Here is an 18,199-nt window from a genome sequence, read left to right as displayed (position 1 = left end):
TTGTAGAATTTTTTCTTTTTTTAAAGAACTGGGAAGTTTGGTCCTCTAAAATACTCTTTAGATGGTTCTTTTCTCCGATGAAGGCACTAAAATTCACAGCTGTTGTGTTTTTGGGTATTTGTATTGATATCTTATATTTGATTCTGTTATTTTGCAAATCTTTATTGCAATTATGCAAATCATGAGCAATTCTAAAGAAGACTACTCACCCAATCTCCATTCCGTGATTTCCATGATGTTTGCGAGATGGAGAGAGGAGAATATGGCATATCATTTTGTTTTGTATGATCTTCACAAGTTCTCAATCCCACATCAAATGTATTGAGCCTCTTAAGTTATGCAATTGATTCAAGCAACCTGCAATTTTTGTTCTTTTATCGGGAGCAGGTTTTCTTTTCCTCAATGTTCATCCTTTTTCTAATACTAAATAAAACTGGGATTTTAAATGTAATTTTTTTTGGAGCAGTGTTTCTTTTCCTTTTTATAATGTTAATCTTTTTTTTAATACCAAATCCTTGAAACGAGCAGAACACTTAGTCTCAATTACTTCAAAGTGACAATTTTTGGAATCAAGTTTATGTTTGTTTGGGATAAATAGGTTGGGTTTATATATTATTATTTTAAGTTTAATTAAATGTCTAAATTATGAGAGACTCACTATAATTTATAAACAGTAATATTGTTATTAGAGAATTTGTATTTTTATAATTATTTATTTATAGATTTGGAACATCCTTGATATCATATTCCAAATGTAAATTCAAATAAATCAATGATAAGTAAAATGAAACTTAAATATTTTCTTATTAATAAAAGAAGAGAAAATTGAAATGTAATAATTTAATCTATTCTTATAAAAAAAACACTTTACTAAATTTAAATGAATGTAAGTCAAATTGAAAATACCATTAACAAGAGCAAAACATAAATGAATTTAGAAAAAATATAATTAAGATAACCAAAAATAAATAAAATGAACGAATGTTTAGCTTAAGTACTAATGCTTTCACCTACTTCACATTTATACACCTATTATAATATATATGATATTAGGGTTTATAGAAATTCAAAAGTTAGTTGTTTTCTATCAATGCAACTCTACCATATTAGGGTTTATAACAATTAGGTTTAAAAGCAAGATTTAATATTAGGGTTTATATGCATTAGGATTTATAAATGTGGTTGATATATGCTCATAGTCATACATTAACCATATTTATTAATGTGCTTGTGCTAGTAAATAACAAAAATATTTTTTTGGTCAATTTTTTAATTAAATAAGATTTTTTTAATTTAAAATTTTTATTATTTAAAAATTATATATAAATTATCTGATGATTTTTTTTAATCAAAAAAATTGGTACTTATTTCATGATGATAAATTCCAATTACTATCATTATAACTTTTAGAAATATAAACAAATTTTAAACATTAAATCTCATAATACATAACATTTCATTATCTCAATAATCACAATTAAATTGCTTAAAAATATAAATTACATAATTTTATTGAATAATCAATTTAGATATTTCATTACCTACACACAAGATACGCATTTAATTACATAATGTGATTCAAGAATATATTTGGTTGTTTCATTATATACACACTAGATGTTCATTTAAATATTTTTAATTTTCTTTTGGGGATATTAGGAGGTGATGCCTTAATACATAAAAGTATTTTTTATATATTTTTTTATTTTTTGAATTAAATTGTTAATAATTTTTTTTTTTCATAATAATATTTATAAATATTTTTTGAATTTTTAAATTAAATTATAAAAATAATTATTATGAAAACGTTTTTATTGAATTGCTAAATTAAATTATAAGAATAATTATTATAAAAAAGTTTTGAAGTTTATAAGGCATCTTTTTACATATTTACTTTATATAAAAAATAAGAATTTTATTAATTTATTTTATATAAATAAAAATGTTAATTATATTTTATAAATTTAAATAATATAATTATTATTTTATAAAAATAAAAATTGAAATAAATATATTATCATAAGAATGGATTGATAAAAGATAAAATTTAATATTTAATATTTAATATTTAATATTTATTATAAATTATGACGCCTCATTCGGATGTTATAACATAATTTTATGACATTATTTATAAATATGTGTATTCATTCATGGCTGTGTTATAATTCGATTTCTTAATATTATTTAATTACATATTAATATTTGGTTATAAATATTAAATATTTTGTAATGTACCTTTTATTTTTCTTTTTGTTACATATATCTTTCTGCTGAGACTTGATGTAAAAGTTACAAAAACATTAATAAAAATAATTATTTTTAAATTATTCAAAATTAGTAACACAGATGTAAAAGTTAGAAAAACATTAATAAAAATAATTATTTTTAAATTATTCAAAATTAGTAACACATACTAATTCACATTCGAGATCTAAGTTATCTAATTAACCCTTCATCTCCAATGAAATGTTATTTGTAAACCAAAAAAAAAAATCTCATAGAAAGCATATTATCGTGATTGTATCCACGTGTTCATGGCATACACAATAGACTCTTTGGGAATGGAACCTAGAAAATTGCATCCTTTATGAAAGTTTCTTGTCGATTCACTTTATAGGGATTCTATCCTTCACGTTTATTATCTTGTCTTTTTATCACCATCAAATCTTTTAAATAGCCTTGGTTGCTTTTTTTCATTTATAATATTATTTTTTAATTTAAATTATTTTTACTATATTATTTTTAAATTAAGAAATTTTCCAAAATTTATAAAAACATTTGGAGTTTTAAAATTTATTTCCAAAATAAATACATAAAAGGGTAAATAGTTTTAGATACAAATGGAAGGAGTCATTTTGAATACCTTCTTTTAAAGAATGGATAACTTGAGAAAGAGAGTATTATGCAATGCTAAATGAATGCTGATTTATTTTTATGATTAAATTTATATATAAAATAATTATTTTTTAACCATCTATTTTTATTATTTTTAATGTTAGAGAATTTTATACTAGCAATTTTCCCTAAAGGTGTAAAGGTACATTGAAGAAATAGTAGACTTTGGAAGTTTATCTTGCCACGAACAGAGCCCACTTTTGAATGCATGTGCATAAGGTTTGTCAAACTCTACAATGCAAGCATCAACAGGCAAACCCATTGCTCAAAATCTATGCATAAGCACAGAGTATTGATAAACCTTGCCCCTTGTTAATGAATCCATGGTTTTTGTTTCTAATTTGATGTTTGAAATACAACAAAAGGAGTGTATCCCACCAAACCATTAGAGTTTTTCATATGTGGGAAGTTAATTTATTGAAGGTTTCCTTATAGTATAGTATGTCATCAACAAGGATGATTTAATGCATTTTCTCGTAAGCCTTTTGGAGGAGCCCTAGGTTCCAATACACCCTCCACTTACCAACCCTATTCCTTCAAGGAGGTAGTGAAGACTGGGCCATTATCAAATCAAATCATCCATTGATGTTTCCACATTAGATGCTAAATTTACTACCACTTTTCCCTTTGGGACAATCTATGCAAACTGGGGGAGTTAGAAAATGCTAGAACACATTTCAACTTCTTGGCTAGTAGTCAGATTGTAGTGATATACAAAAAGTTCAAAGAGTGGAAATGCACATCTCCAAGTGTGTAGAAGCTTAGAAGATTGGACATTGGAAGATTGCATTAAAAGAAAGCAATGCAATTATTATGGTAAATGTTGACTATGCATGACAGGTTTGTAGAACCTCTGACATTCCTTTCCTCTTGAGTTTCTAAGAGGAATGCTTTAGCTAATGTTGGTTGTATTAGATTTTTATTCTTACATTCCTTATAAAGATTGTTCCAATTAATTCAATTATAGTTTCAAGCATCGCTTGTAGTTCTTCACATCCAAGGTGAAGGCACTACTAAAGCTCCAAAGATTACATGAGGGAGCTACAATTTTGATGAATGCACCCAAGATACAAATTAATACATCTACCATATACTTTGGGATTACAGGAAATTCGTATCTAGTCCTTGTCAAAACACAGGTGGACATGGCATTGGAAAGGTAAATTATTCAAAAAAAAAAAAATGTTGGATTGACCTTTTTCTGAGTGTACTTATGTTAGAGTGATTTTTTAGGAGCATAATTTGTGATAAAGGTTTTGTGTGATAATATTCTTCCACATAACCTTTCATGCAACAATTTGTAGATAAATAACTACATTCCTCTAGGAAACACCATATAATTCCAGAGGACAACTTCAAAAAAGTAAACAAAAAATTAACTAGAGGTTGGAGCCACTCTTAAACTTAGAGATACGATTAACCAAAGATTTTATTTTTCACGTGATTGTTTCTACCAAATTATACAAATAAATATGTAAATAAACTATAATCAATTCCAAAGTAAACGAAATTTGAACTAACATAATCTTTTGAAAAGCATAGTTTTGAAACCTCTTTCCAACATAAATATAAATGCAAATGACCTTTTGAAGATTCAAAGCATTTAGTATCACATTCACACTAATGAGATGAGTCTTCTCATCTTCCATTCTCTATGAAATCAAGCACCATGGCCTTCATATCATGTTCCAAGTCATCGCTAGCATCATGATGCAAAAGACCACAATTTGAATCTAGTTGCCAATCTTTGAAAATCCATTTCCAAATCTTTGAATGACAAAATGAGAGATAAAAGGAAATATCTCAATGGTATTTGAAGAAAGATATGAAATAAAATATCCCAAAAGCCTTTGGAGGACACTTACCAGAGAAATGAAAACATCGGCATCAACACAGTTTGTGTTCCAAATCTTCAACGTAAATCCTTTATAAGAGTTTTGCAAAAATCCCCAAGCATCCTTTTCTTCAAGCACTAATGAATCAATGAAAGGAACCTCGGTCTATCTTTTATATGCATAATAATTGGTCCAGTTTAAATATCATCTGATGTGTATCCTTTTGATTGTGGAAGAAACAAATTCACTAATAGTTTCAAATATGTGGCTGTCAGAATTGCCAAATTTGGGCAGATTTATTCTTTGATGTCCTTAAATGGACCTTCGCAACCCAAATGCAAACCAAGCAATGAAATTAATGAAGACTTCAAATTTCAAAACACTAGAGATAAGATTAGCTTTGACAACACGATGAAATCATAGGAATTTGTCAAAACATATTTGTTGATTTGAGAAGAAACACAATATTTTACACTAATGAAACCTGAGGCATATAGTTAAGGAAACATGGCCTAATAAAAGGTTAATATAAGTGAGGTTTAAATATGTATGAATATGTAGTAATTCATCATCGGCGAGGGTACATAAGTGAGGGTAAATATGTATGAATATGTATACATGTATAAATATTTCATAGTACCAGGTAAATATTTCATAGTACTCATCCCATGTATAAGTCCACACCTGATTTAGGTGCGACAAAAAAAATATTCATTTAAAACATCAAGTCAAGTTGTACATCCCCATTGGATGTCTCCTACTAGCCAAAGCAACACTTCTTGTAGTGCAAGCCAGATCAAAACTTCTTGCAAGTTTTTTTTAAACAAAAATATACATGTGTTGACATGTAATTCAGCAACTCTTTTTTCTTTTCTAGCAAATTTGCCACTAAAATCTTGGGTTCATTACTGCCATTTGTTGACGACAATAACAGTTGAACTCTTTTATTTTCCAACAAAATCGCCCTAAAAGATTGGGCTCATAGACACCACGCTTTTTGCTGACAATGGCAACAGTTTCCTGCTCTATTAGGATAAGAAGTTGAAGGCTACGATCTAGAAAGGAGAGTGTTACATGGTAAAATATCACTTATTGGAGACAGACAAAAATGGAAATATTTGATTGGCTAAATCTGCCCAGCCCAACCCTGCATAAGTTCACCTTCAGTGTAAATATTAACTTAATATATTTAACATTGTGTTAAAATTCACTATATTAATTCCCTAACACTTTAACACTTTATAAGGAACTATTTGTTTCTTACCAATATTATTTTTGTATTATAACACTAATTATGCTAATATGTTGGAGAATATAAATTACAAAATAATATTTCCATTTATACATCTCCATTTGGAATGTGAATGGGAATGCTATTACTAAATATAACATACATGGCAAGTTACATAAGTAGTGACAACAAAACAAAATAGTAAGATAAAGAATCCACTATGTGAGGATCACTAGTAACTTATAAACCATAGACCAACATAAACTTATATGTAATTTTTTATCAAACCATTTTAACCACTACAGGAAAAGTCCGATTAATAATTTTGGACTTAAAAAGAACTAAATCAATATAAATTTTCAAAACAATTTTTTTATTTTTTCATAAATGAATATATAATAATATAAAGTCAAACTCTAATGATTACACTTCTTGATACCTGGTGGCAACAAATAAGCCTATAGGCCATAAATGCTCAATGGTTGTATATGCCTTCCATTGGATTTTGGCAAGCCAATGATCCAACTGCCAGCATATACAACCACAAGGGATTTATTGCCCATTGGCAGACTGGTTATTTTGAGCCTACCTAGTAGGGGCTAATGATTTCACTTCCACATCATTTTTAGCATTGTGATAGCTATGTCCACACCTTTTTTATTCAACGCGTTTAATGGTTTTATTCTAAACTAATGAAAAAAATATTTTCATAAAATATTGAAATTTTTTTAATGAATAAACTTATTTTTAAAGGTTATTCTTGAACCTATGCATGCTTTGAGCAATGCCTACTCTCTCATGGAAAGCACACAGGAAGCATTTTACAACACACTCAACATACAAGCAGGCTTTGCCACACTCATTTTCTTAGGTAGTTAATCTCGATAGTTATTCAAAGTGTGATCTACATTCAATTGAGCTGCCAGGTTCACTAATTTCATCTCAAAATTATTCAAATATGTGTATTCCTTTACCTCAATTGTCCTCAACTTCATTGGTTCTGGCAGCTCATCTAATCTCAGAACATCAAATCTAAATTACAGAAAGAACAAAAATAATTAGCTTATGATTTTCTCACAATTAAATCATCAAACTTTTTCCTTAAATTACAAATATAAACAATAAATAAATACTTAGGCATTTTGTTCGTGGGTTGTCACGAAGTTGTAAAATGCCTTCAAAAGTGTTGGCCCAAGCTTCTCCTTTTGTCAGAACTCTAATTTCAGATTGAAGATAGTTCCAGGGATGGAAGAATGCTCAAATTTGGAAGGATATGGTCCATTTGGCCCATGTATCATTCCAAACTTTATTATTTAAAGTCATCAATCCTACCATTAATTACAATTGGATTAACTAAATCTGAACCGCCAAACCTTTGAGAGAAACACTTTCAATATGACTGTGATATACAATTTTTCTTAAATAACAATTATTATTTTTTTTTTTGAAAAATTATATATATACATATACATATGTGCTTACTCTAAACATAAAACATTTCATAAATTAATTTTAAAAATCTCTAATAACTTATGAAAATCTATACACTAGTTAAAACATTATTTAATTTTTTATTAATCTATGATTAAGTATGAAAATCTATGCACTAATTAAAATATTATTTAAGTTTTATCAAATAATTTTTTAACAAAAAATATGTGAAATACTATGCAAACATTTTACTATGTTTGTTATTAAATCCATTCAAGAAAATTTAAAATTACATAATTTTGATGTAGAATAGGTTACACAATGTATATTGTAAAGAATAATGGTTTGAAATGAAGGATATTGTTTTATTATGAAAATTGTAACGTGTAATAAATTTAATTCTAGTATAAATAGAAAAAGTAAGAAAAGAAAAAGATAGAATATATTTCTTATCTTTTATTTATCTATTCAAAAGTTTTATATAAAATTAAGAAAAAATTCAACATTTTCTATTGTTTTGTGTTATCAATTTTTAAATTATACATATACATAATTTGAAAATTTCAAAAATTAATATAATAATAAATTCCATTAGTAAGTAATAAAAAGATAATACTAACCCTTTCATGTATCAAATAGACATCTCTCATTACCAACTATATAGATATCTCTAATCACAATTGAACAACTAATTATTAAGTGATTAACCATTTATATATATATATATATAGATATATATAAACAAAATTGTTTAATGTGTGATATTGTCTAATCTTACTTTCGCCATCTTATTTCTAAAATAGAAACATATATTCCAATATCTTTAATTTTTATATAAATATATACTCTAAGATTACTTTGACCCATTATTTTATTAGCCGAAACAATTGTAATATGTTTATTAATGAAAAATATTTCTTTTATAAGTTTTTTTTATTACGAACCTAACTTTCTAGAGTACTTTATAAATGGATACTCCTTGATAAAAACAAGGGCAACCAAACTTTTTGTTTGTTGTGAAGTTTTAGGGATTCAACTTTTTAAGTAAGGGATGAAATATCACATGTGCATTCGTGAAAGCCGAACATGTTTGGAGAGATTGCATAGTTTTAATGATGTGTGGCATTATGTGAATTCATGAAAGCAGAACGTGTGTGCAGCAGAGATTGCAAAGTTTTGCTCAAGTGTGACAGTTATACTTTTAGAAAGCTATTGTATAAAATGCGATTTTCACGTTTCAACTATTTTGAGTAAGGTACACTTCTAATTGTGATCTAATTAAATTTTACTTTCCATATACCCAATCTCAATTAACACAGTGCGCTTTGTCTTAGGAACAATACTTTGTCTTAAGACCATATAAGTGTAGATTTAATGGATAGTGAAATAAGTTTTACATTAATGTTGTAAATACAAGCATGAAAAGACTTGTTATTCATAAGTGGGTATGATAACAATAATATTTTTTTTTTTTTTTAAATATAAATATTTTGGAAGTGTTTTGGTGTGTTGTACAATAAATAAAATTATTAATCAAATGAGAATTATGATTTTAAAATGAGAATTTTAGTTAAAAATACTCCAAAAAAATATGAAAAAACAATTAAAAATGAAAAGTGTATATGTTGGAATGACGATTTTTTCGAGTAAATTTTTGGCATTTTTAAAAATATGAAGAAACAATTAAAAATGAAAAGTGTATATGTTGGAATGACGATTTTTTGGAGTAAATTTTTGGCATTTTTAAAAATGGTAATGGAAACCATGATAAAGACAACACAACACTTGGCCAACCATGATAAAGACAACACAACACTTGGGCATCATCTCGAGACAGCTCAGTCATGGACCTATTTTTAAATAATATAGTATATATCTTTCTTTCTTATTCAACAATTAAGAATCATTAAACTTAGTCAATTGACAATGTCTGCACATATGAATGTACAGACGACTGCGTACATACAGAAATCAAACTGCAAATATTTTAATGAATGATTCTGTGATCGCCACGGCACCCAGCTTGTTCGTTAACCATTTGGACTCCTCCATTACGTCAATTTCTTTAAAGCAAAGTCGAGGTAGGGGTTATCGAATTTGCGGATAGCCATTGATGCCGTTAATCACCACTTCCGCGACGCAGGGGATTCCACTGATCTAACTCCAATACCTAACAACTAACACAAGAAGTATATTTATAATTTGAATGTAGTTTTTTTTATTACCTTTCAACTTACTTACACTATTGAGTTCCATAATTTTATCTAGAAAATTTAGATTTTTATTACATTTCAACCCACTTACACTGTTGAGTTACATAATTCTAACTACAAAATTTAGATTTTTATTACATTTCAACCTGCTTATACTGTTAAGCTCCATAATTCCAGCTACCTTATTTACACCTTTATTCAAAAATGCTTTATCCAAACAGTGAATTTGACTGGTAAGCTTTTTTTCCATTGTTCTTATTGATAACGTGGATTGACGGGAATGGATCAACTTCTCATGGCTGTCACAAAGATTTTCTGCTTCCTTTCCGTTCAAATATAGCATAAAGGAGCAACATTCCAATTCATTCATTCAATCGATATATTAGTATATCCATTGATCTCTAAAGTTAAGGGGTCGAAATTAATTTTGGAGGTGAAGGCTTAATTCGAGTATAGAGCATGGCTACTACTTACGCGAATCCGCCACCAACCGATGGCAAAATGATGACAATTCTCAGTATGGATGGAGGAGGGGTTCGTGGGATTATCCCAGCAGCTATCCTCGAATTCCTGGAGGAAAAACTCCAGGTAATGATTTCAATCTACTCCACTTGTAAAATCTCATGATGGCCTTTACTTTTTCTTTAATATCATCCTTCTTTGCCAAGTTGAATTATAAGTTCTGTCAAATGAATTGGACGGCCCAGGCGCGAGTATAGCAGATTATTTCGACATAATTGCTGGAACGAGCACGGGAGGATTGGTCACTGCGATGTTAACTGTTCCAAATGACAAGAAGTGTACATTGTTTCATGCAAAGGCTATTACGAAGTTTTATTTGGATAATGTTAGAAAAATAAATTTCGCAGGGCAAAGGAGAGGAGAGGAGAGTCTGGCTCTCATGGCTCTCCCTCAGAATTCATTTGGTGCAACGTAAGTATTATGTTGCGACAAGATATGGAAACTACACAATGTCTTAAATAATACACAAGAAATGACAAGGCTATTGCTACTCCACAGAGTTTTAAATAATACACAAGAAATAACTCATGAAGGTTTAAGGCTACATCGCAACATAACAGACTTTGTATTATATTTCAAAATATAGGAAAATACATTCGCGTGATAAATGGACGTTGTAGCTCCAAGTGAAAAACACAAAAGACTTAGTGTGATTTAAGCATCACTCAGTTGTGGAGTAAATGTATGTAAAACTCCCTAAAATTGGTTTTCACGCATACCAATATTTCCTCCACTATTTTCTCCTCACGACTTTACAGCGTTTCACCCTCTCGCTCTCTCTAACTTGCCCAACAATGCAAATGACTTCTACATTTATATTTATCTCAACATACAAATTTGACATTAATACATGACAGAGAAAATATGTAATACACAACATGAGTGATTTTACATAATAAATGGTTTTTTGAACTTGCAAGTGTTGTGGAGTGTGGGAAACATTCGTGGAATGAATGCTTGCCCATACTTATTTAACAAACTTCATTAAGTGTCTTAACTTCTCTGTTGTGTTGCGGAATGGTCAATGATGTACTTCTGCCTAGACTTCAGTGTTTCCTCCTACAAACAAAATCGCAACCCTGCGATAGTTGACTGGGCAAGCATGGTGTTTGTCAGTGGTTTTAAGACGGTGGTTGGGATTATTATTTCCAACACTCCCCTTAATCACAACTATTGCCATTGACAATTCCCAAACAGTCTCTCAGATAAACAAAACTTTCACGTACCAATGGCTTCTTGAAAATATCAGCAAATTGTCCCTGTGACCTACAGTGCTACAACACAATTTCATTATTGTTAATCAATTCTCTAATAAAATGATATTTAGCATCAATATGCTTGGTCCTATTGTGAAAAAAACGAATTATTTGACAATGCAATTGCTGAAGTGTTGTTGCAGAAAATAGTTGTCGTTCCCCCTTGGTCGTGATGAAGATCCCTAAACATCCTTCTCATCCAAACTACTTGACACGTTGTTGTTGTTGCAGCGACATATTCAGCTTCTACTATTGACAATGTAACTATCAGCTACTACTTGGTAGCCCGTGAAATGGCTCCATAACCTAAATGAAAAAATATCCTGATGTGATCTTGACACTTCCTGCCCAATCACTGTTAGTGTAACCAACTAGCCTGAAATCACTTGTTGCAATGTACAAAACGCCATATTGTTTTGTCCCATTGACATACCTTAGAATAATTTTTGTTGCTTTCTAATGTGTTTCCTTGGGTGTCTCCATGAACTTCGACACTAAACTCACTGCGTACATTATGTCTAGCCTACTGGCGGTCAAATACATCAAGTTGCCTATCATACTTTTGTATAATGTCAGATTGAAATTGACGTTGCAATCTTCTTTGCTCAAATTCAACCCCATGACAGTTGGAGTTGGAGTGGGCTTGTTGTTCTTCATCTTAAACCTCTCCAAAATGTCAACTACCTACTTTCCTTGAGAGATAAAAATGTCATTTTCTATTTGCTTTACTTCTATGCCCAAAAAATACCTTAACAACCCCAAGTTAATCATTTCAAATTCACTCTTCATGACTTCTTTGAAATCAACGATGAGGAAATGATCACTGCTAGTAAAAATCAAATCATCTACTTATAAGACGATAATAAGAATCTTACCATCACTCTCTTTGATGTAGAGAGTAGGCTCACCATCACATTTGTCAAAACCATTGTCCAAAAAGTAAGGATCTATCCTACTCTTCCATGCACGCAGTGCTTGCTTTAGCCCATAAAGAGTTTTCCTCAAATGATACAATTTGTCTTTTTGGCCTTCTACCTCATAACCAGGTAGTTGCGCAATATACACTTCCCCTTTCAGCACTCCATTTAAGAACACTGATTTTACGTCCATTTGATACACATTCCATTTATGTTGCGCGACAATCGCCACAACTGTGTGCACTGTCTCCATCCTCGCGACTGGTGCAAATGTCTCCAAATAATATCTTCCATGTTGCTGCTTGTATCCTTTGACAACTAGCCTTGCTTTGTTCCTTTTCAATCTTTCCCTCAAGGTTGCTCATGGTCTAATAGAACCACTTCACTCCAATGACTTCTTTTCCTTGCGGAGGGTTCACTAACTCCCATGTGTCATTCTTTTCTATTGTTTCTATTTCTTCCTCCATTACCACAACCATTTTTTCTTCTTTGACTGCATCTTCAAAATGGATTGGGTCATCTACATGACAAAATAATGCAAATAAAGAATTCAGACCAACGCTTCTATCAATTTTATCTTGCTCATAAATTTCATTTAAATTTCTGAATTTTGGTCTTTTTGTGCTTGCTGAAGATGGGCTTGACATGTCACTTGGTGTTCTGCTTTGCAGCATACTTGGAGAAGCACTTTCTTGACCACATGACATTATCCTATTATTCCTTGACGCCTGCTTTGTTGCGTTTGAATAGAGTAGAGGGAGTCACAGTTGAGGAATTGCTTGCTGCTGTCAATTCCTCTTTATCCTCATGTGGTATACATGCTTTGACATTGATTGTCTTCTGTAAAATTCCATCCCACGCTTCATCTTATATGAAATACACACCTTGTTGATTATGACCTTCTTGGTTGATGGATTGTAGAGCTTGTATGCCTTGGATTCATCACTATATCCAACAAATATGCATTTCCCCCCTTGTTGTCCAACTTATTCCTCAACACATCCGGGACATGTGCATAAGCCACACATCCAAAGACTCTCATATGAGTGACACTATGCTTTCTTCCACTCCATGCCTCTTGAGGAACAATTTTCCTCACACTTTTAGTTGGACACCTATTCATGATATATGTTGCACAAGCGACAATTTCAACCCAATAATCATTTGGAAGTTTCTTTTCCTTCAACATACTCCTTGCCATTTCCATAATGGTCATATTCTTCCTTTCTGCGACACCATTTTGCTGAAGTTTATACCTTGTTGTAAATTACTTGTGAATTCCATGCTCCCTGCAAAATCGAAGGAAATCATCTGAGATGTATTCGCAACCTCTGTCTGTCCTGAGGACTTTAATGTAGTTTCCACTTTTCTTCTCAACAAGAGTTTTGCATTGGTGAAATCACTCAAACACTTCACTTTTCTATTTTAGGAGATAGACCCATGTCTTCCTTGTGTTGTCATCTATGAAGGTCAATAGATAGTGACTGCCACCAATTGATGGCGTTTGCATTGGTCCACATAAATCTGAGTGGAAAATATACAAAGGTGCCTTTGCCCTTACTGACTTTCTTGCTGAAAATGTATGTCTATGTTGTTTGCCCAAGATACATCCTTCACATAGGTTGTCTGGTTTATCTATGAGTGGTAATCCCTTCACCATGCCTTTCCTATGTAGCAAATTCAAACCTCCAAAGTTGAGATGTCCAAATCTCAAATGCCATAACCAATTTTCATCTTTGACCTCTACTTGATAGTTTACTTGTGTGACAACTGCATCTTTTATTCCATACTCTTGTGAGCTCATTGATAGTTTTGCTTGTTCACATTCTTCTTTCAATTATGATCTTATCTTTAGGGGAAACATTCTATTATTTGTCATATGAACCTTTGCAATCAGTTGTCTTCTTGGAGGCCTATCCAAAATCGTGCACACATCATTTTTGAAGAAGACGATGTAGCCCTTTTGCATGAGTTGTCCAATGCTTGTGAGGTTATGTTTTAGACCGGGGACAAAGTAAACATCTAAGATGTACTTCTCCCCCTTCTTTGCTAGGATATAAACTCTTCCTTTTCCCATGACAGAGACTTTGTTATCAGTCCCTAATGTCACTTTAGATTTCACACATTCATCTAGATTTGAAAACATTTCTATGTTCCCTGAGATGTGGTTGCTACACCTTGAATCTAGATACCATATATCACTTTGTTTTTCTTGTGCTACATTACAAGCTAAAAACATGCTATCATGGTTATGATTTTCTTCTGTGAAATTTACACTTGGTTTGTTACTAATTTCATATTGCTACTTCCTAAATTCATTTGCATAATGCCCATACTTCTTACAATAATGACATTGAACTTGAGATTTATCATACCTCTGACCTTGTGCTTGATTTTGTCTTGGGCCGTGACTTGGAATTTGATTGCTGCCCCTTCCACTTGAGCGTGAAGGGCTGCTTCTTCCACCTCTCTATGGGCTTCTTCCTCTTCCTCTAGCGTATGATCTTCCTCTACCTCTACCTTGACCAAATGAAACTTGTGTCTTAAAGAAATGCTCTAATGAGGAGCTTTTTGCTCTCTTCAGTCTATGTTCATGAGAAATTAGTGATGCATGAAGCTCATCCACTGAGAACTGTGAGAGATCCTTTGTCTCTTCTATGGACACAACAATGGAATTAAACCTTGCTGGAAACCTTTTCAAAAATTTCTCAACTATTCTTCTTTGTTTAAGTGTCTCACCATGAGACCTGATTTGAGTAACCAACCCAATTACATGTGTAAAAAATGAGTCCACATTCTTAGACTCTTTCATACAAAGTGTTTCAAAGTATCTTCTCAACATTTGCAGTTTTATTTTCTTGACTTTTGCCATGCCTTGGTAGTCTGTCTGGAGGGTGCCCCATGCTTGCTTGGAATTCGTTGCTACTGCAACCCTTTGCAAAATACTTTCATGAACTGCTTGAAAAATGTAGAAGAGGGATTTTCATCCTTCTTCCTATTGTCCCTATACAAATCCATTTCTGCTTGAGACAAGTCATTTTATGCTGCTGCATCTGGTAGTTCTTGAAAACCATTCTCCGCCAAATACGAAATGTCTTGAGAAGAAAACAAGGCCTTCATTGTAATAGCCCAACAGTCATAATTTTTGCCATTAAACTAAGGTATCTGCGGATTAATCAGGCTCGTTCTTGATGTTTCCATTTCTAAGTGAGAAAAAAAACTTTATACCTACTGGTCAATATGCTCCAAAGGAAAAAAAAAAAATTCCCTCAAAATAATTTTTTGACTCCTAGTATAAATGCTTGTTTTTACACGAACAGAGTTTAACCTACTTTGGTACCATGTTAGAAAAATAAATTTCGTAGGGGAAGAGGAGAGGAGTCCGGCTCATAATTTAGTTGTGGCAAGGTAAGTCTTATTTTGTGGCAAGGATATCGCGCTTAAATAATACACAGGAAATAACTCAAGGCAAAAAAAAGTAGAAACAAAAAGGTTGCGGTAAATTTATTCATGAAAGTTTAAGACCACATCGCAACATAACATACTTTGTATTATATTTCAAAACATAGGAAAATACATTCACGTGATAAATGGAGGCTACATATCCAAGTGAAAAACAAAAAAGACTTACTGTGATTTACACATCACTAGGGTTGCAGAGTAAATGTCTATAAAACTTCGTAAAAATAGTTTTGACGCACCCACCAGTATTTCATCCACGATTTTCTCCTCACTACCTCACAGAATTTCACCCTCTCGCTCTCTCTAACTTGCCCAACAATGCAAATGACTTTTACCTTCATATTTATCTCAACATACAAGTTTGACATTAATACATGACAGAGAAAATATTTAATACACAGCATGGGTGATTTTACATATTAAATGGTTTTCTGAATTTACAGGTGTTGTGGAATGTGGGCAATAGTCACAGAGTGAATGCTTGCCCATACTTATTACTAAACTTCATAAGTGCCCTAGCTTTTCTGTTGTGTTGCAGAATGGTTAGCGATGTACTTCTTCCTAGACTTTAGTCCTTACACCTGCAAACAAAATCACAACCCTACAATAGTTGACTTCTGCCCAGACTTGAGTCCTTCCGCCTACAAACAAAATCGCAACTCTGTAGTAGTTGACTGGGCAAGCATGGTGTTTGTTAGTGTTTTTAAGACGGTGGTTGGGATTATAATCACAAACGTACAGTAGTTGACTAGGAAAGCATGGTGTTTTTTAGTGTTTTTAAACTGGTGGTTGGGATTATTATTTCCAACAAATAATTCTCCTCTTATTTTTCCACAGACAATGTCAGTAAAAGATATTTTTTTGTTTGGTTAAAAAATCAACATATATTGTTTATATTTGTTTTTTTTTCAACAACAACATCAATATTGAGTCAATAGAAAATGAATTATTACAGAGATTTGTTGAAATCCACAATAAATTATCTGAGTGGCCCCAAATAATTTGGGCATTACCTGCACAAAATCATGAGAACCTATTTGGGGATACACCATCACACCAAACCCTAACTGACTGGAAAATGTGGATTGACAAGAATGGATCAACATCTCATGGCCGCCACAAAGATAAAGACAAAGGCCCAAATTCAACTTCCAGGCATTGGCTACTACTTACAGGAATCTATCACCAACCGATGGCAAAATGATTATAATGCATGGCTTGGATAATGGCATGTGTGACAAATGTAAATTATGTAGTGATCATCAATGGATATCCAACAAACTTCTTCTAGGCTGGCCGGGGACTTCGAAAAGGTTGCTCACTTTCTCCACTCTTATTTATCCTGGTGATGGATGGTCTGAGCATGCACATCAATAATGTGGTGGTGGATGGTTAGTTCTAGGCATTTTCCTTAGGGAAAAACATCAAAATATCACACAGTTTCTTCGTCTATGATGTGCTTATCATGGGTATGTTAAATTTTTTTGCATGGCTAACTCTCTTTCATATTTTTAATAAATTTTCTAACGCCACTGGCTTATATATGAATTTGCAGAAGTCAATTGTTTATCATGGTATGTGCGATATGGAGGTTATTGATTATATAAAATGCCTATTTGGAATAGAGGCAGAGCCAATGAAATATGGTATGAATTATCTTGGATACAACATAAAACGATGTAGCTACAGGATTGTTGACTGGCAGTGGCTTGTAGACTGCTTCTACAAAAGGATTTATGGATGGAAATTTAGATGCTTGTCTCTAGGAGGTCGCACTATCCTTACACAGGTTGTCCTCACGCAGTTGGGGGTATACTGGGCTCACCTATTTCATATTCCCCAATCCATTATTTACAGTCTTAATCACATTATGGCCAATTTCATATGGGTGGGGTGCAATGGACAAAATAAATATCATTTGGTTAAGATGTCCCACATTACATGTCCAAAGAATTTGCGGGGCTGGGGTATTATGAATCTTTGACATTTTGGATGTTCTTTGCTGAAGAAATATTTATGGTGGGTTTATTTGGAACCGGTATATGGAGTATGGTACTCGGACACAAATACCTAAAGGATCATGATTTTTTGTACTGCTATCAGAAAGATTGTATTGGCACCCCAACTATCTCAGCTATATGGCTTAGTTTCCAAAAGATTGCTAAAGTATTCTTACATTATCTTGCCAGGTCTATGGGGACGGGTCACATGATCCTCATAGGTGTTGATCATATTCTGGGTGAAGGCATGGAGTGTAACAGATGAGAGGTGCTCATTCAGTGTTTAAATGGGTGCAGTATATATTTATGGAATCAAGTTATATCCACATGGTGGGGACTTTATCCTGTATGGAAATTTGCTCAAGATATGGGACTGGATGGGCCATCGACGCTGGATTGGAACTATATTTGTGCGGCATGAAAGTATTGGGTAT

At 32.0% G+C, this 18,199-nt stretch overlaps 1 pseudogene; it reads left to right on the top strand.

The window, feature by feature from the left end:
- Positions 1 to 10,067: 10,067 nt before the first annotated feature.
- LOC149219161 (patatin-like protein 5) overlaps positions 10,068 to 18,199 on the top strand; it is a 122,425-nt pseudogene continuing 114,293 nt past the window's right edge.

The sequence above is a fragment of the Pinus tabuliformis genome, chromosome Q (assembly GCF_031772625.1).
Source record: "Pinus tabuliformis cultivar Carrire ecotype Pingquan chromosome Q, CPIR1, whole genome shotgun sequence".
NCBI classification, from domain to species: Eukaryota; Viridiplantae; Streptophyta; class Pinopsida; order Pinales; family Pinaceae; genus Pinus; species Pinus tabuliformis.
The sequence above is the reverse complement of the archived record's forward strand: the minus strand, read 5'-3'. Positions and strand labels throughout refer to the sequence as shown.